A 20,356-nucleotide genomic window follows, 5' to 3' on the forward strand; every position below is an offset into this window, starting at 1 on the left:
TTGTAATTCAACACCCTTCTAAGACAAAGAGCATTGAGCTCACAGTAACCCCAAAGCATTCACTCAGTCATTCAACAGGTGTACCCCCTCCAAGATCTCACACTTGGAAATCTCCCTACCAAAACACAAAACCCTTAAGCCCACCAACACTTCCACTTCTTTACTCCAGGCAGCCATAGCAAAAGTATGTACTTGCTGGCTTTTTTAAATCCACTCCATGGCCAAGTAGTTAGGCTAAATTCATCTTAGCTTCTGGGGTTGGCTCCCACCCAACTTGCAAGCACCAATCCTCTAATACATAGCTACAGTGGATGACTTGCTGTTCACTAAAATATGCCTTTGCACTTTTATTCATGTAGTTTCCGCTGTCTGGAAATCTCTTCCACCCTGCCTTTTGAAGTTTTATTCATCTTTTAATTAATAACAACTTTATGAATCCACTCAATTCTCTGAGTTTCTGTCTTTAAACTACACAACCCTTTACTTATACCTCTATTATGCACTTACCGTACTCTGCCTTTTATTTAAATTTAGGTGCACCAACTTTGTCACCTCTAGAAAGTGAGTTCTAATTTCTTTTAAGAAGTAGTTTATACATGGTGCCTTATACATAGTAAAAAAAAAAAAAATCATCAACCTAATGCCTTAAGGAAAGATATTAAGTTTGTGCTGGGAACAGTGAGTTACTAAGGCTCATTGAGTTACAGAATTCCAGAGTTAGGAATTGCAACATGTCCAAAACAACATGTTAGATGAATATATTCAGGGAATGGATTCTACTGATAACCGGGTCCCTGTTTTAGATTGGTTCAATATCCAGAGCCAAGAATTCTCTAACTCTCTTTGAGTGGTATCACTGTTGAAGTATTTTTGCTCATGCTGAGGCTCATTGGCCATCTTTCTATTTAGTCACACAACATGGTAAATCTTCCCAAAGTTAACTCTTATAAGATTGGCGTTTTCAGCATCCAAAAGATGAGGGAATTTGAAATTTTCAAGATTTCACTTTGTCATCTGTTTAATTAAGTGTGGAATAAGAGAAGTTTCTCTGTGAACACTGTTTAGATTCTCTTAAGTGATCATTTAGCCTGAGCTTGACCATCTCCAGTGAGTGTCAGGGTTTCGTTCTCTCAGGTTTTCTGAAATTTCCTGTGTCTCTACCAAATTTGTTGGAATGTAAAAGAAAAGTTATATTATAGAAATTTTAGCAAAGTTCTTGTAACTGTCTTTTTAGAAACTTTATAGAAAAAATTAAAAGAAAATTTTTAGAAACTTTCTAGAAAAAATCTATTTGCTTATTCAAAAACAAAAAAAAATATGGATATGTTTCTGATTGCTGGAATCAAGAAATAAATAAATAAATAAATAAATAAATAAATAAATAATGAAGCTGGAAAAGTCCATGGAAGAAAAGTTAAGATAATGAAGGGGAAATTGAGGCTTCTGTGAGGAAAGGCCTAAAATAATTAGATATCATAAATCCGGAATGATAAGGGCTGAGAGGAGGGTGAGATAAAAATGCATAAAGCCACTAAGTTATTAAATAGACCAAACATGGCTGAGTGTCTAAATTTTAGAACAATAAAGAATATATTTTGAAGTTTCACTGAAATCAAAAGTAGTACTATTTAGGAAACAGTTAAACTGGTAAAATTACCTCCAAAGACCCACAGGGAAATTAAATAGGCTAAGCAAGAGTTTCAGTAAAGCAATACATGAATTCCAAGGATTATAAAGAAAGAGATGAAATCCATGCGTATGTAAGAAGTGTCCATTATGGAGATTACTCCAAACGGTTAGATTTCTTTAATGCCCTGGATTTTAACAAAAGTCAAGGCCCTACATAGAAATTTAATTTGATGAGAGATGGATAATCTAATAGGTTCAAGTCTATATACTAGAGATAATTTAGGTAAATCACTGTTCTCAACTGTCATATCCACACAGTAAAATACTGCTCTACAGGACAAAGTGTTATACATTTTTAGGCAAGTTTAGTCAAAGAATAGCTTTTGTGGGAGAAGCAGGGGTATTTAACTAGAATGTAATAACTACAATATGTAGCAATTGCTTAAGTCAGGAATCAATTTCTATTTTAGGCTGAAGTTGCCTTAAATGGCAGGCTAACCATTTCCATCAACGAAAGAACTTTTATACAAGAGATGACAACTTATATCAGGCAGATCTTTGCAATGGCATAATACTCCCTGAACTAATATTATCCATTAAGATGAGTACTGTAAAATAATTTAAGGGTAATTGAATCTGTTAAGAAAAATTTGTATGATTTAGAAAAGAACTAATGATGTACTAAATGCTGGCTAATCGAACATGATAATAAAAATTTTAGAAAAGAACTAATGTTGGTTTAATCATAACATTTCTAAAAATGCCTCCATTCTCAATTTCCCTTTTCAGTTGATTTGAGATGGCATCTGCCCAACTACCTAGATATCTTCAATTAATAGAAAAAAACGTACGATATTTCAGTTTTTATCTGGATGTTAGATGATACCTGGAACGTAGTGATTAATCAATAAGCATTTCATAAATGCATGAATAAATAAATGAATAAATAGCTGTAGTAATAGCCAATGTCAACATAGTGTGCATTTCATAAGAACTTAGGACTGTATGTGAGAATTTAAGTCCAATGCGCTACCAGAATTTAAAACAAATGTCTAAGGAAGAGAATCACATACATGTGTCAAGTGATCACAGCGTGCAAATCCTTTAGCATCATTATCTCATTTAATTTGCACAGCGGGCGCCTGGGTGGCTCAGATGGTTAAGCGTCTGCCTTTGGCTCAGGTCATGATCCCACGGTCCTGGGATCGAGTCCCACATCGGGCTCTCTGCTCCTTGGGAGCCTGCTTCTCCCTCTGCCTCTCTCTCTCTCTCTCTCATGAATAAATAAATAAAATCTTTAAAAAAAAATAATTTGCACAGCAATTCTTTATGATAAGCATCATGGAGCATCTACAATGTACAAGACACTTTTTATTCATGACCTCATTGATCCTTCCAACAAATTTGTGAAGAAGGTATTATGTTGACAAATATACAAGTGATAATACTAAAGCTCAGAGAGATTAGAAAACTTGCTGCAGGTCACCCAAGTTAACTGTGCCAAGTCAGAATTCCAACCTAGTTCTCTGTCCACAAGAATAAATGTTCCACAAGTTAAATTCTGAAGTTCAACCTTTTCATGATATCACAAGTGTTTTAAGATCGGCATATGAGTTGCTAGCATTTTGAAATTACTGCAGAAACAAATATTTCCAAAAAAGGATATTGCAAAGCCTTTAAAATAGCCCTGTCATCAACATTTCTTAAATATACATAATGCAGCACAAGAGAAATTTGCATGTTTTAATACTTGGCAAAACATCAAAGTTTGCTTCTTTAATGTGATGTATCCTTTAGTTGGTCATGACAGATTTATTACAACTGGATGTTTTCCAAAAGTCATTATGCTTCCTGATTTATTCATTTGTTTTAATCTTAGGGAGATTTGAATTGAACTCTAAATTTGTGTAATTAAAACATTGAAGTTGAGATCTGTCTAAACAAAGGATTGAAAGAAAAACCACTTTGGCAAACAATCAATCATTAGAAAGCCTCACTTAATAATTTCGGTTTTGATTGTATTCGTTGTCTTTCCCAATAAGTATGTCAGTGGAAGACAGACAAGGAAGCTGTGAATAGGTGTTGACATGTAGTGTCAATGTGAGTATGATCAAAACATTTGGTTAAGAGCATGGGATTGGAGTCAGATGGATTTGGTCTCAGATTCTCAACCTGTCACTTACTTGCCGTATGGCCACGGGCACGGACTTACCTTCTCTGAGCATCAGTATCTGCATCTTTAATGCTGGGGAAATACCTACCTCACAGTGTTTTTGAAATAAGATTTTAATAAAGCAATACAGATGAGGAAATTAAGTGACTGATACATAATTGAGATGCCACTCAATAAATGGAAACTATTTCTATCATTATTATTTTAAATAATAAACCTTATTAAATAAGCAAGAGAGATTGGGGTTTCTCATATCTTTTTCATACGTTAGTACATAAGTATGTCCTGATAAATTGGGTAGAGGGAGAGACACTGAAAAGATTGGAAAAGAGGTCAAACCGTCTCTGATATCCACTTTACTACAGAGTCATCTGCATTTTTGAGCATCTTTGGTCCCCCAAATCCTGGTTTCATCCCTTATGTTTGTACCCTCTTCAGCCTTCCTTTTCTGAGGCAGACAACATCTAAACTTCAGCATTTCTGTCCCTAACTTTGGCTCTATTCCTACCCTGTTCTCAACTGGCTCTCTCTTCACATTTTTCTGATAATCTAATTCACCGAGATAGTTATGTCTGTATTTTAAAATTGGACACTGATACTGTTTTGTCTTATATTTTATAAAAGAAACAATTGAATCTTTCAGGACACAGTTGTATAAAAATTAGCTTGTGAACTAATACCTCTTATTAGAGAGAGCTATTATTGTGTGATCCGAGCTACCCTAACCATTATATTTAACTAGAGATGATTAATTTTAGATGATGATAGGATATTTAACTCCTATTTAATAATAATGTGGAAATTACTTCATTTTATGGAGACACAACTAATAATCCTCTATTTTCAGGATAAAGAAACCACACATGGTTTCTTTCTCTTATTTTTTTTTTCATTCAGCTCTTAAATACTGAGAAAGCAGCTCTTAGAAGTAGGGACAGAGACGATACTGAGAAAGTACAAAAAATCAGATATGCAGAAGTGCAAACAAATGTCATCCATTTAAATAACTCAGACAGTCCGAGAAGCAATCAGAGGGAGTTTGATGCTAAATTGCTCTAAAGACTTGGAAGGTAAATCCTAATCATGTCAAAGTTTTGGCACAAAGACATGTTTCAGGGTGAGTTAATAAACAAACATGCTGATGGACAGCAATAAGATCATGGTTAAGTGTTATTAATAAGACAGAAATTAGTGAACAGATTCTAAATATTTCCTACATGCTTATTTCTTTAAATATTTGTTTTATAAGAGGATATTCTATGCCATTTTGTGTTTTCTCCACTCAGATGTTTGAATAATTTTATTTTCAATTTTTATAAGCTGAGGACAATATACTGTTGTATCAGGAAAAAAAAAACTACTTGTATTGTGGGTCACAGAACCTATTGGTGTGTGAGCTGAGAATTCAAAATAAAATTCTAAAATGATAAGGGAAATTCCTATTTGAAAATTCCTTAATACAAGTCTTTGTGAGAATTTTCACAAGAGTTCCTTCACAATGGAATTCTTAACATCTTAAAGGCCAGAATCTTCCAAATACCATTTATGTCCTACAGTGTTGTGGCAGGTCAAGTCTCTGTCCCCTCATAATACCCTAAACATAGCCACTCACTCTTAAAGGTGAACCTTGATCAAAGGCATCACAGGTGTGATTGGATACGGTTTTTCACCACAGGTAAAAAAGAAAGAGAATCTTCGAAATCTAAAAAACCCAAAGAAAATTTTAAAATATAAGATATAACAAAGATGCTCCCAAATATGAACATAATTAGCATTATGTAAATTGATTATCTTGCAGATAGATTGACTTTTTCATTAGCACATTTTAGTGAGTGATCAGAGGTAACATAGAATTCTGCAGAGTCATCTGCATTTTTGAGCATCTTTGGTCCCCCAAATCCTGGTTTCATCCCTTACCTTCTCTGAGCATCAGTATCTGCATCTTTAATGCTGGGGAAATACCTACCTCACAGTGTTTTTGAAATAAGATTTTAATAAAGCAATACAGATGAGGAAATTAAGCATCATCTAACTTAACATGTGCCAAAATCCCATAGTCAACAATAAGAGACAGAAAAATCCTTGTCAAACCTAAGAAATAAATAAGATTTAATGGCTGTAGGAGTCTGCAAACTTCTAACCAAGAGGGAAGTGGTCCAACATAAAATGTTAGCAAAGACATGAAGACACAACCAAGGACACATTAATAAGACTGTAGTGTGAACTCCTGAGCAGCCTGGACCATGCCTGCCTCTTCCTCTTATTCCTACCATGCATTTGGATAGTTAACACTTGTGTACTGGATGCATGGTTAAAAGAAGGAGATGGGGGAAAAGGGTCTGAGAGGACTGCATCCATTGATTAGCTAGTCACCATTGTCCAAGTTCAGAAAACAGAATGATCTTAAAAATAAATGAAAACAAAAACTCCTATCTGTGTGTGGTTTTGGTAGCTATAATAATTGGAGATCTTCATAACTAGTTATGTTGGCTTTTTTGGTTTTTTTGATTGTCTAAAGTACTTAGGACCAGGCGGAGCCGAGATAGCTCGGTTGGGAGAGCGCTAGACTGAAGCTCTCAAGTACTTAGGACCAGGTAGAACCTACTTGCAAGCTGGGTTTTCCCAGATAAGAAATGATCACCCCAAATGGCAGGGCATGGACTCTAACCTAGAGTAGATACAGAGAAAAAGATGCAAAAGGAAACAGGTAAAGAAGTAGTATCCAATTAGGAATAGCAACATAAATAATTATAGGCCTGACAGTCAAAATTGTCTCAGAAGACACTCTAAAGAATAAATAAATGAATGAGCAAAATGAGTATATGAGCTGGAGTCAATTCAACAAGAATTTTATTAGGAATTTAAGCATCTAAGGAAAAGAATTATTATATAGAGGACAAATTACAAAGAAAAAGTGTAGCAAACCATTCCTCCCTCAGATATGAGATGTAATTTAAAAACTGGTAACCAAGCTATCATTCAAACACCATCCATGCTGATGTTCCTCCAACCCCCAATTAGGATAACTCAGCATCAGAACAAACACACACATTCATTTTGTAATTCACTAATATTTCTCACAGATAAACACCTCCCCCTAACCCCCAGAAAAGAGATCTACTAATGGCTACTACCTTTAAATTTAGGCAATTTATTCACTTAACCAATATTCCTGAAAGCCTACCATATGCCTAAGGCACAATGAATATGATGATGAACAAGAAAGAAAAAGTTCTTATCTCTGTAGGCTTATATTCTAGTGGAGTGAGATAGACAGTCAAATAGAAAAGTATAATTGGTCAGAGTTAGAGGAGACAAGTATTAGAATAGAGTTTATTTTAGATAGATCACTAGTACAGTTCTTACTCATGGCTTTTGTATCAGTCATAACTATTTTGACTACTATATTTGCTGAAAGATGCCATGCTGAAACTAATTTTGTAGTTTTGTAACTTTGTACAAAACTGATTTTGTAAAAATACTCCACTATGCCAACCCTAAGGAAAGGGAGGGCTATAGCTAGGCTTCAAAAAAGCCAGATGGAGAAACTCAAAGTTAAAAAAGCTCTTCCCTACCCCCCTCGGCTAGTTGGCTACATTATCCTAATTGTACACTCACTCCTGTCATTTAATGGAGGCCACCAAGATCTCCTATGAAAAATTATTTCCCTGATCTACTTAAAACAACAATCACCACAACAAAAACAACAACAAAACCTTGAGAAGGCATTGGTAGGACAGCTTAGGTCTGGTACCTCCCCATCAATCAGCGATGGCTACCAAGGCAGGGTCATATGGTACAAAATGGACATTTGGAGGATCTAACCCCGTATGTTCAAGACAGTTCCCAGAGAGGAAGAAACATGTATGGGTCAGAAAGCTTCTCCAAGAATATCAATTATAATCAGGTAGATTAAAAGTTTCGGGGTTTTTAAAAATACGCCTCGCTATATAAACTTTGAGAAATTCCTCAACACTGAGGAGAGTCAGATTTGGGGTCAAGACTTTAACTATAAAGTCTAATAAAATTAGCCACTCCATCAATGTCCTTATAGTACTTAAAGTTTCGTTTTATTTTAGGCTCAATTGTGCATGTAAGTATTTTAGATGTCGCATTAAAAAATAGAAATCTGGCTTTATATAATGGCTTTAAGAAAACAGACTGGAATTAGTCAACAACTATCATGACATTGGGCAGCAACTATTTAGATGCTGCTTGTCAAAAACAGCATCTGGAGACAGAATTTCTGTTTCTCTTTGGCTTACAAAAATCATTATTTTGCTGCTAAATATAGGCCCATGTATAATACACATTTAGTTTGGGTCTTTACCTTATAAGGTAAAAGGAGGTGTGGAAGTGTCATAAAATAGATAGTGCTACAAATTCGACTGGCACCAATAATAAGACCCAGCTGTGCATGTTAAACTCCTCAAACTTTAGGCACTGCATGTATTTAGCAAGGTCTCATTATTTCTGAGAACAGCTCAGAATTGCTAAAAGCTCTGTTTTGGCACATTCCGGATGAATCAATAAATGCTGGATTTTTAAAAATAGCTTTTTGTATGTACTTTTCAAAAGTAAGTAAGTTACAAACTATTAAAATTTCTGACATGATTTAGGTCCCAGATATGCCCTAATGTGGATGGTCTGTGCTCACCATTGTGGAAGTATCTATCTGAAACCATTTCTCCATCACAACACTATTGTCTTCCTGAGAACAAACATCCAAAGAATGAAGAAATCATTTATACTAATTTGTGGTGCCATGTTACAGATGTTTAATAATATTAAATATAAAATTAAAAAGAAGTATTCTGAAGTAAAAATTGGAACTAATACCATTGTGCTCCAGTTATTTATATATTCCTCTCCAAATGTAGCTTATTGGGGCACCTGGGTGGCTCAGTCGTTAAGCGTCTGCTTTCAGCTCAGGTCATGATCCTGGGGTCCTGGGATCGAGCCCCACATCGGGCTCCCTGCTCAGCGGGAAGCCTGCTTCTCCCTCTCCCACTCCCCCTGCTTGTGTTCCTTCTCTCGCTTTGTCTCTCTCTGTCAAATAAATAAATAAATCTTTAAAAACAAAACAAAACAAAACAAAAGTAGCTTATTGGGAGAACACTTCATGTATGATGGTACATTTTAAGGACTTGCTGAAATTAACAAGGCATCTGAATCTATGTAGCTTCGTAACTGATGCTAAATATGCTATCTATATAACTACTTTTCACCGCTTTCTCTTTTCTTGATAGGTTTTCAATTGGTTATTGTTGAGTTGGTCATAAAGACCTTGACCACATCTTTGAAGGCCAGTGGAAAATCACCAAGGTGGTCAGTCTTGCTCATTTCATGATTATCATATAGTTGTTCCCCTAAAGAAGACAAGCCAGCACAGCAGCCAATACCAATGATTGCACCTATTTAGCTATCAATAAATTCACAAATACATCAAGTCAATTACAAGCAAACTCTTCCTAAAGAGACTCCATCATGCAGGCTAACAAGTGTTAGAAAATGTATTAATAAGAATGATCTCTGGTATTTCCTGGACAGTCGTTTTATTCCAGGCACCATAGAATTTAAACTTTTCAATGGAGGCACTGGTCTTTTTCTTCTTTTTTTAAGAGAGAGAGAGAGAGCCGCATGTGTGCACGCACGTGGTGTGGGGGGAGGAGCAGAGGGAGAGAGAGAGAATCTTAAGTAGGCTGCCTGCTATGTGTCCCACCTTGCGACCCGCCATGCCACCCACTATGCGTGGAGCCTGAGGTGAGGATTGATCTCGTGAGCCTGAGATCATGACCTGAGCCAAAGTCAAGAGTTAGACACTTAAATCAACTGAGCCACCCAGGTGCCCCAAAGGAGGCACTGGTCTTATTTTCCCTTTTACCCAAGAGATGTATGGAGGTAAAACGGTTCACATGAAGCTTCTCAGCTAGGTAAATGACCAGGATTCAGAGTTGCCGAAGTTTGTACTCTTTTCTCCTTTCCAGGCCACATACCTTGAAAAGGGACATACTTCTCTCCTGTTTCTAGTCCAGAGGTTATTATCAGAAAGGTATTGGAAAATTGACCTGCTGTGTACAAATCAGTTTTCAGGGCCTTGATAAATATATAGCCCACATCTTGGAGCATTGATATCTCATTGCTCCAAGATAGATAGATCTTTATCCAACAACTTAATAGCAAATACTAGCCACAGAAGGGAAAGTCTATTGTAATGTGCTTTTAAAAAAATAAGGGTCACTTAAGAGAACAGAAGCTATATTATAAGACCAAGCTGAAGCCAATATAATGCTAAATATCAAAGAATATTCACACACATGTATGGATGGAAAGGTACATGACCAGACTTTATATGTTTATCTTATCCCCTTCCAGATTTTATATGTTTATCTTACCCCCATCCCCCGACATCATATTTGTGACTGGGAAGATGAAGCCCTATATATTTTGGTCCTCTCACTCATATGCTATGAGAATTTCAAATAATCAAAACATTTCATGGTATTGGGCCCACATTATATTTGCTCATGGCACAAACGAGACCTTTGCGCTATTATTTTCCCTGTCAGTCACTTCCAGAAATCTGTTGTAAGAAGCAGCATAATGTCAAGGGCAGGAAATGAATCACTAACTTTTTGACCTTCATCAGTGTCTGCACCTAAAATTTAAAGCTGTTACATGTTGAAGTACAACTGAGTTTTTCAACTGAAAATGCTTGTTGCTGAATCAACCATTATTACCTTGGATCCTACTTCATCGTTGTTAATGGACTAGGCTCTAAGTAAATTGATACTTACAGAAATTAATTTAAAAGTTGGGGGATGGAAAATGGTTGTTATTGTTCAATTAGGCATTAGAAATATTTTAAGAAATCTTTAGGAAATTATATTTACATAATTTGGTGAAAATGTTACTAAGACAATGACATTTTTGCCTTTGCTTCTTATCCCTACAGCAAATTCAGCTTTTCCCTGGAGTAAAGGTACGGACAGCATTGTTCTCAGACTTGATTTTCTCTTGACCTCCCAGAAGCTGTGCTATGTCTGGAATTCCAAAGGAAAGAGGGCCTTTTTGTTTTTCAGGCAAATCCATTTGCATTTGTATACTTCAGATTAAATAACTTAAATATGTGTTTTTAGAGCTAATTTTAAGCCAAACACACTGTTGATGCCTCCAGTGGTAAACATTTTCAGGAAAAGACAGTCCCCTTGACAACAAAGTTCCTTAAAATATCATGTGCTCTAGCTAATTTTACACCAGAAAACAAAACAAAACAAAACAAAACAAAAACACTGTCACGAAAAAATACATATGAAATATTTGGTAACAATACTGAAGCCACCCTGTGGTGAACAAAAGAGATGAAACGTTTCCTCAGGATATTTCTTGTTGGTAAATGAGGACCACGAAAGATCAGGTCACTTGGTTCTTGACATAAGATGGTGGTTAACATTACATCTTTGAAAATATGATGCATTACAGCAATAAACAATATTAAATCCACACATATGGGTATATATAATAAAAATGATATTTATCCTCCAAATTTTTATGAAAGATTAATTTGTTTATTTACTTGCTTGCATATAAAAGATTAAATATATCTAAGTACAATATTGGTTTGTTTTTTTTTTATAAATACTTGACTTCCTCACAACACATGGATTATTCATCGTGAATATTTAGATGGATGGATGGATAAAGGTACTAGAAGAAAAGAAATCGTGACAGTCTTAAGATATTATAGCTTTTACTCAGGATAAATTTTATCCAAAGCATCCCAGTGATGATTGTCTTCACCTAGTTTTTCAACTCCCTTGAAATTGGAAAAATATCATGAAAACATTTCTGTGAAATTCCTGATGGTCAAATTTACTAAATTCCAGGACCAGTCTCTTATCAAATAATCCGAAAGGGAGAATTTGTCTTAAATTTGCCTTGAGCACCCTCTGCCCCCTCCACCCACCCCGCCCTTGACCTAGTTCCTAGACACAGACTTCCTCAATCCGCACCCCTCCCCCGAGATGGGTCGACTAACACCCTTCTTGTGCAATTTCAGGTCTGTCCAGTTACCACACCAATCCAGAACAAGGCAAGATATAGTTCAAGAGTCTAATCCTCAACCTGTCTCAACTTAGAAATCTCTGAAGTCACTCCAGCTTCCAGATCAAGGACCTGAGGCCTCACCACTCCCACTGTGATCCTTGACTCTCAGATTTCTACCGCCAGGAATGGAGAACTAGTTAATGGAGAACAACCTTTCTTTTGAAGATGAGAGACAGATAGATAATAGATTGATATTTATCTTACATGTGCGTGAATATATTTTAATTAGAATGAAGCCATCAAAGTGTTAATAAAGCAATGAATTCCCAAGTTCTCAGAGAGGTGGGAAATCCAGAGAAATGAGCCTGTCATTTTGAGATCGCTTTTGTTGTCCCAAGCACTCAATCCTAAAAAGAGGCGGGTTTTTTTCCAGCCTTACAGAACCAGGGGGACAAAAAGTTGGAGCCCAAGACACTCTATGGGTGGGAGCCCTAGTAAATGGCATCATTTTGGGTTGTGACTCAGAGGTGTTCTTTCTTAAGAGTAAGAGTGGGTCAGAAGTAAATGAGCTCCCACATGGGCTGAAACTCAACTTCAAATCATGTGCCAGCAGCATGTGCACAGAACATCAGTGGCTTTCCCCCCACACCCACCCCAGGGAAAGTTTTGCTGAAACCCTAGCAAATAATTCCTGCTCATCACTCTTGGTCAAAGGTTTTTTGCTCCCCAGTCCCTACCTGTGTTTTCCTGCTTGCCAGCCTCAACCCATCCTCTCCCCAGCAGGATGCTTCCTGCTCACCAAACTTGGCCGGCGGTTGTGGACCATCTATGGCCCAGGATGACCCAGTGAACTTCTCTGCTACCCGGTGGGCCACAGTCACACCCTGCACCTTGGGGAGGAGCCCTCCTTTCTAAATGTTGACCTATGTTTGGTGCTATCTCTCAGCCCTAATTCTTTAGAGTTCTCTTAGTAGTTGTTGAAGGTAGCCTTGAAAATGGCTCTAAATCACCCCCACCTCCTGTCCATACCCTTGTGCAATCTCTTCCCCTGGAGTGTGAGCTGGACCTAGTGTCTTGCTTTAATAAATAGAATATGGAATAAGTGATGAGATGTCACTTGCAAGATTAGCTTACAAAAAGATAGTGAATTTCATATTGGACACTCTCATTCTCTGGCTCGCTTGCTCCGAGGAAAGTCAGGTGCCAGGCTGTGAGCTATGCTATGGAGGAGCCCACATGGCAAGAAACTGATGTGTCTGACCATTGAGGACCTGTGGCCTGCCAACAGCCACATGAATGGACTTGGAAGTGGGTGGGGGGGTGCTGCCTGAGTGAGCTGGAAGTGCATCTTCCTCCGGTCAAACCTTGAGATGACTATTGTCTCAGGCAACCCCTCATTGTGGCCTGGTGGCAGACTTGGAGCCAGTAATGGACCATCCCCCAGTTCGCCTCTACTGTATCCTTCCAGCCTGCCTGGTATATGGCACCTAGCATCTTGAGCTTTCTTCCCAAACTCCATTTTCACATCAGCCGGCCACTGTCTGGCTGTCCAGTGGAATTAATTTTCCACCCTGCTCCCCACCCGGCAATTCTCTTTACTTTCTCAATAGGAAAAACCTGCTCTCAAGAAAGGATCATAAGTATCTTAGTTCCTGAATGTAGAATTCTAGACATCAGAAAGCCAGAGGAAAAGGTATGCTTCTGGGCAGCAGTGAGGAGAAGTGGTAAATCTTCTCAGAAGTCCTGAAATTATCATACCATATTATCAAGTCCATCACAGGCCACACTGCCCAAGGGTAAATCCTTTCCCATTGCAACAACCAAAAGATTTTTCTTTTCTCACGTAAGCTATGGAAGATCATCAAAAACTGATGTTGCAATTTACACTGGAAATTAACTTATTGATTTGTTCATTTATTTGGCATCAATTCTCCCCACTGTATCAGAGTGGGAAATGAGAGGGGGAAAAGAAAACAGCAGTTTCAATCCTGATACGTTTAGAGATAGATTTATGTCATTTTATATTTTAACCATTCACATTCTTCTATCCAATGATATTATAAACTATTTTCTGAAAGGAAGTTTACTTTAAAATAGAAATATTGTAATTGTAAAATGGTACACTGCTATGGAAAAGAGTATAGTGGTTCCATAAAACACTAAAACTACCGTAGTATCAAGTAATCCCACCTCTGGGTGTATGTCCAAAAGAATTAAAAGCAGGTACTCAAAGAGATGTTTGCACACTCGTGTTGGAGCTGCTATAACAAAAATACCATAGACTAGGTAGCTTTTAAACAATAGATATTTATTTCTCACAGTTCTTGGAGGCTGTGAAGTTTAAGATCAAAGTTTACAGATTCAGTGTCTGGTAAGAACCCACTTCCTGATTCATAGACCACCGTCCTATTGTGTCCTCACTTGGTAGAAGGGGCAAGGGAGCTCTCTGGAATCTTTTATAAGGACACTAATCCCATCCATGAGGGTTCTACCTCCCAAAGGCCCCACCTACAAATACCATCACGTTGGGGATTCGGTTTCAACATGTAAATTTTAGAGGCACACAAATATCCAGTCTATAACATATATTCATTCTAACACTATTCACAATAGCCAAGAGGTGGAAGCATCCCAAATAGCCATAGACAGATGAATGGATACACAAAACGTAGTATACACACAGACAGAATATACGAAATATTATTCAGCCATAAAAAGGAGGAAGTCCTGTCACGTTCTAAAATATGAATGAACCCTGAGGACAGGATGCTGAGTGAAATAAGCCAGTCACAAAAAAGACAAACACTGATGGCTCCACTTACAGAAGCTATCTCAAGTAGTCGAATTCATAGAAACAAAGTAGAACGATGATTACCAGGGCCCACAGGGAGAGGCAAAAGGGGAATTGTTATTTCAAGAGTACAGAGTTTCAGCTTTGCAAGATGAGAAAGTCATGGAGGTCTCTTACACAACAATATGGATATACTTAACACTACTGAACACAATAAAACAAGTAAACAAAAACAATGTAGATATTCAAAAGATGAACCACTCATCTGGGTTCCCCATTACTATCCCTGTCTGCTACTTGGTACCCAGTACCTCTGCAGTGGTCCCTCAAATGTCAGCCTCACAAGCCCCGGCTGCCCGTGGAGGAAGCGTGTCTCCTGTGCATCTCCTGTAAGATTATGTGACCAATTTCATTTGGATAATCCATAGTTGATGAAGCCATTTCAGAATCCCTGTCTCCACAGGTAGCAACAAATGTTCTTCCTAGAAGGCCTGAAAGAGAAGAGGCACTTTCCTGTATTTTCATCTCTAAGAGGCATCCCTAGAAACAATCCGACAAAAACTGGGCACAGCTTTGAAAGCCCCTGATGATCCCTCACCTTGATAAAAGGACACCATAACTCTGAGCTATTTGTTTTAGATGAAGCTGGAAATCAAAGTACTTGTATAATGTAAAGTAGAGAAACTTTCAGGAATATCACTGTTTCCCTTGACATTTTGGTTCAAGTAGATCTATCTTCCTAAAACTGGGTCTTAAAAATAGGAAACTTTTAAAAGATGTCAGGAGATTTTGACTAAAAAGACTCCATTAAAATCCAAAGCTTAACTATTGGCAGAAATGACATAAAAATAACTCACTGATGGGGCACCTGGGTGGCTCAGTCAGTTAAGCGTCTGCTTTCGGCTCAAGTAATGATCCCAGGATCCTGGGATCAAGCTCCATGTCAGGCTCCCTGCTCAGTGGGGAGCCTTCTTCTCCCTTTCCCCCTGCCCCTCTCCCCCATGTTCGCTCTCTCTCTCTCAAATAAATAAACAAAATCTTTTAAAAAAATAAATCACTGATAAAACACAATCGTTTGGAGAAAAAAAAAAGAAACTTGCTGTGACAATTCTCCATTTCTTTTTATTTATTTTTCAATTCTCCCTTTCTGTGCCTTCTAGCACATTCTACGTTGTACTGCAACGAATTTTCCCTTTCTTTAAAGAAGTAGCAACTCCCCTTGATTCAACAGCAGATTGTTACATCTCCAAGTTTCTCTTTCTCCTCTATTTCTAACTTCCTATGACTATTTCACATCCTTTCAGACATTCCATTAGGGTATTAAAAGAGTGGCAGTAAGAAAGATGAAAATTAAAGGAAATAGTTAGAGGTAAAGATGACCCATAAATTCATCATAAATCATTTCCCATATGAAATAACAGCCCCCGAAAGGAGTGCCTTACACATGATAGAATTGTTCTAATAAAAAGTACTGCTAGTGTTTGGTCCATGATTGAATGGCCTGAGAGTAATTTACATAAATGTCAAGGGTGTGCTGACAGAGCAAGAAAGCACAGGTCGGACTGCCTGCTTAGATTGGAATTCCTAACACATTTTCAGAGTTGTGCCAAAGAGCGCTTGTGACAGGTTGAAGGAGTTTGCAGACCAAGTTACACTCATTTTTTTTTCTTTTGTCGATGCCGGTATTAAAAAATATATCAAAGGAGGAAATACAAGACTTACTTAAGCTGTAAGCAGGAAAGCAAATTCTTTAATTAAATCTTTAATTAAAGTAGATCATGGCATGAAGTAGCTGAATTATGCTGCTTTCCTCAGACAGAAAAAAAGGAAGTGTGACCTTCCTGTTTCTCATGTTTTCAATAAGCAGAAAAGAACTAATTAGGTCTTATTTCTAATTACTCTAAGTCTATCAAATTTTCATGACTATGGGGGCATGGACTAGAACTAGGCACTGTAGAGGAACCATCGATAAAGTTTCAAGTCTTAGATTCTTTCTTTTATAAGCACACTTCTAATTTATGAATTATGTTTCAGTTACAGAAGCTGATAATATATATAAAACAGGTTGATAAAGCAGAAAGAAAGTCTTAATAAAAATTTTAATAGGAACAGTGACCAAATCCAAACTATTCAAATTTTGCTGCTTTCAAAGAGTAAATGCATTTTCAAAAAGCCCCATTAAGTATGGGTCCCAGAGGTGTACACATTTGTCAAAACTCTTCAAACTGTGCACTTAAGCCCTGTGCATTTAACTACACCTAAAGTATACCTTAATTTAAAAAGTATCCTTAACCCTAAAGCCCCAAGAGCTATGGTCACGTAAAATTAGAGAAAAATCCAAGAGATAGAAATGTTCAGGCTCTTTGCCATTGATTGGTGCAGTCACTTTAAATCTCCTTTATGCCCTTACTTCAACCATTATTTGATCATTGGATCTGTTCCTAGGGGAACGTGTGGAGAAGCACACACCTTGTCCCTCAGCATTCATGATTTACAGAATGCAAGGTAGATTTCGAAGGGTACATTCATATCAAGGGGATTACATGAAAGTATTCACTTTTTTTGTGGCTAAAAGGGCTTTTCTTTGTTCTCTTACCAGGGGAAAAGGTTTGCTTTGGGCAAGCTCCCCATGGCAAACCTCTTTGAGGAGTGAATTCTGAAGTGCATTCAACCATGTCTTCATGACCTTGTAGTTCAAGCATTTAAAGGGGATAGTGGGACATTGTCCTTCCCCACTTTCTGTGTTTGATGGGTGATTTTAGCCAATCTGGGATTTTGATATACTTCCTAGGACACTTGAAAAAGTATCTTCGTAAAAGCAACTTTGTAAAAGATTCCACGTTTACTAATTAAACAACAAAGACAGAAATCCTTCATAAATGCTAAATTCAAAATCAATTCAAACTGAAAAATTTTCAGGAAAGGATTCTTAAAATCGATACAATTTTTTGCTCATATTTACAAATTAAATCTATACTGTGCTTTACTGGTAAACTAACAAATAGTTTATCAATAAGAGATTTTAAGTCACAAGGTGAAAAAAAATTCCTATCTGTAGTAGTATGGCCCAAGGCATGAGTAGAGAAAGTAAAAAGAAGAAGGAAATACAAAAAGCACGGGACCTCACTTTGCTGCTCGTCAGGCTGCTCTTCCAAGGTCACTTTGTCCGTCAGACATCAGACTGGCATATGAGAGGAAGAAGTAACTTGAGACATCACCTAATCCTTTCCCTCCATTTTACAAAAGGAGAAACTGAGACTCAATTTCTGTGATTTGATTAAGGTCCTTCATGAGGATCAAATAATAAAACTTTTACAAGGGGCATCTTTATATTTTCACTCAACTCAAGATTAAACTTCAGTTGAGTATTACTGATGTCTAAAAAACACTGCTTTATCCAAATAAGAAAAAAACCTCTTTAGACTCAATGCAATTAAATTAATCAAAAGCATGGTCTGTGTAACCAGATAGTCGTGGGTTCGAATCCTAGTTCCACAACTAACCAGCCATGTGACTTGAGTGAATTTCTGAGACTCTGTTTCATTTCCCATAAAATCAAGAAAAACATCCATCTCAAAGACTGCTGGCGGGGAGGGTGGTAAGTGAGATCCTATGAAAATGAGGTGCCTAGTACAGGTAGTAGGACCCATACATAATAGGTAGCCAATATTGTGTTTTAAATTCCAGATAAGGAATGTGTATGTTTACTTTAAAATTTTTGGCTCTGCTCCTGACCTTATGACTAAAGTACCAAAACGTAATTGAATAACTTAAAATGTAATTATCAGACCTGTAAAAATTATTTCTTGAGCTCAACGGTGGCAGGTATTGTGATGGTACAGAAAGAACCTGTCATTCTGTTCCTGTCCTGAAAAAGGAATCAGTTCACATGAAACCAGTAGTGACCCATAAAAGTCTCAATGTAATCAAGTGCTCAGTTGTGTTTAACAGTCTTAAAAGAAAAGAGAGAGATCCCAGTGCGGCTCAGAACACCAGCATACCTCGTTTTACTGCATTTCCCTTTATCGCCCTTCCCAGGTGCTACGGTTTTTTACAGATTGAAGGTTCGTGACAACCCTGCACCAAGCCAGTCTATTGACGCCATTTTTCGAACCGTGTTTGCTGACTTCCTGTCTCTCTGTCACATTTTGGCCATTCTCACAGTATTTCAAACTTTTTCATTATTATTACATTTGCATTGCTGCAATCACATGATAAAATTTTATCAGGTGAAGAGTTGCTTCTCAGAGATGAGCCAAGAAAGTGGTTTCTTGAGAAGGAGACGACTCCTGGTGAAGATGCTGTGAAGATTGTTGAAATGACAACAAAGGATTTAGAATATTACATGAACTTAGTTGACAAAGCAGCAGCAGGATTTGAGAGGACTGACTCCAATTTTGAAAGAAGTTCTACTGTGGGTAAAATGTTATCAAACAGCATCACATGCTGTTGAAAAATCACTCGTGAAAGGAAGAGCCAAGTGATGTGACAAAATTCACTGTTATCTTATTTTAAAAAATTGCCTCGGCTGCCCCAGCCTTCATCAGCTGCCACCCTGATAAGTCTATTAGCCATCAACATCTCCACCAGTAAAAAGATTACTATTTGCTAAAAGCTCCAGGGATGATTAGCATTTTTAGCAATAAGGTATTTTTAAGTTAGGGTATATACACTGTTTTGTTTTGTTTTTTTACATAACACTATTACACACTTCATAAACTATAGTATAAACATAACTTTTATATGCACTGGAAAACTAAAAAATTCATTTGGCTCACATTATTGGGGTATTTGCTTTATTGCAGCGGCATGGAACCGAACCTGCAAGATCTCTGAGGTGTGCCTAGACATCCAGGACTGGGTGCACCAAATGTGAATGAAGGTGGTGGTGAAGATGGGAGAATGAAAGGGGCCTCATCAGCAGGGGCTCCATGCATGATGTATGAGGAGAGTCCTGTGTAAGAAGGGCAAATCCCAAGCAGCAAAATAGTCATACTCCAAATGTATCTATATGATTCCTTATTCACATAACACTTTATATTTTTACTTAGCTATGAAGCAATTGAATGCTGACCTTGTTTATTCCCAGACAGGGAGGATAAGTACTACACCCAAAATAGCCTGATTTGGAATTAGCACTCACAGCCCTAGACCACATTTCTCATTCCTTTAGCCTTACACTTTCATTATGTTCTTTAGACCATATTTCACACTTAAAGTTCACCTTTTTAAATAGAAATTAACATTCTACTTCCACTTTCCCAGGAAACATTGCATAGGAGACAAAACTCTCAGACTCTTGTCCCATCTATGCTATTAATTGGCCATGAAGCCAAGAATGAGCCCCCTAGTCTCTAGGTGAATTACCACATGGGATGGTTCCTCCTGGGCATGAAATTTTACAGACAGAATAGGGATTTAGTGGAGTGGAGGACAGCAGAGTAATATCCAGTGTGCACTGCACAGCCTGAATCTGACCCGTTTTAGACAATCTTTGGGTAAAACTGCCAGTCACCATTGTTTCTCTCTACCCCATAAAAACTGAGTTCAAGAATGGATAGGAAGAATTTATTTTATTGCTGAAATACCACCTTGAATGTGAACGGCAGCTTTCTGATTATTTATATGTCCCCTATGGGTATCAAATCCCTGGACAGTATAAAAAAACCCAGAGATGGCCTGACAAAACACTTGAGGACTAGCAGGAAGAAAGGAGA

The sequence above is a fragment of the Phoca vitulina genome, unplaced genomic scaffold, assembly GCF_004348235.1.
Source record: "Phoca vitulina isolate PV1807 unplaced genomic scaffold, GSC_HSeal_1.0 scaffold5, whole genome shotgun sequence".
Classification (NCBI taxonomy): domain Eukaryota; kingdom Metazoa; phylum Chordata; class Mammalia; order Carnivora; family Phocidae; genus Phoca; species Phoca vitulina.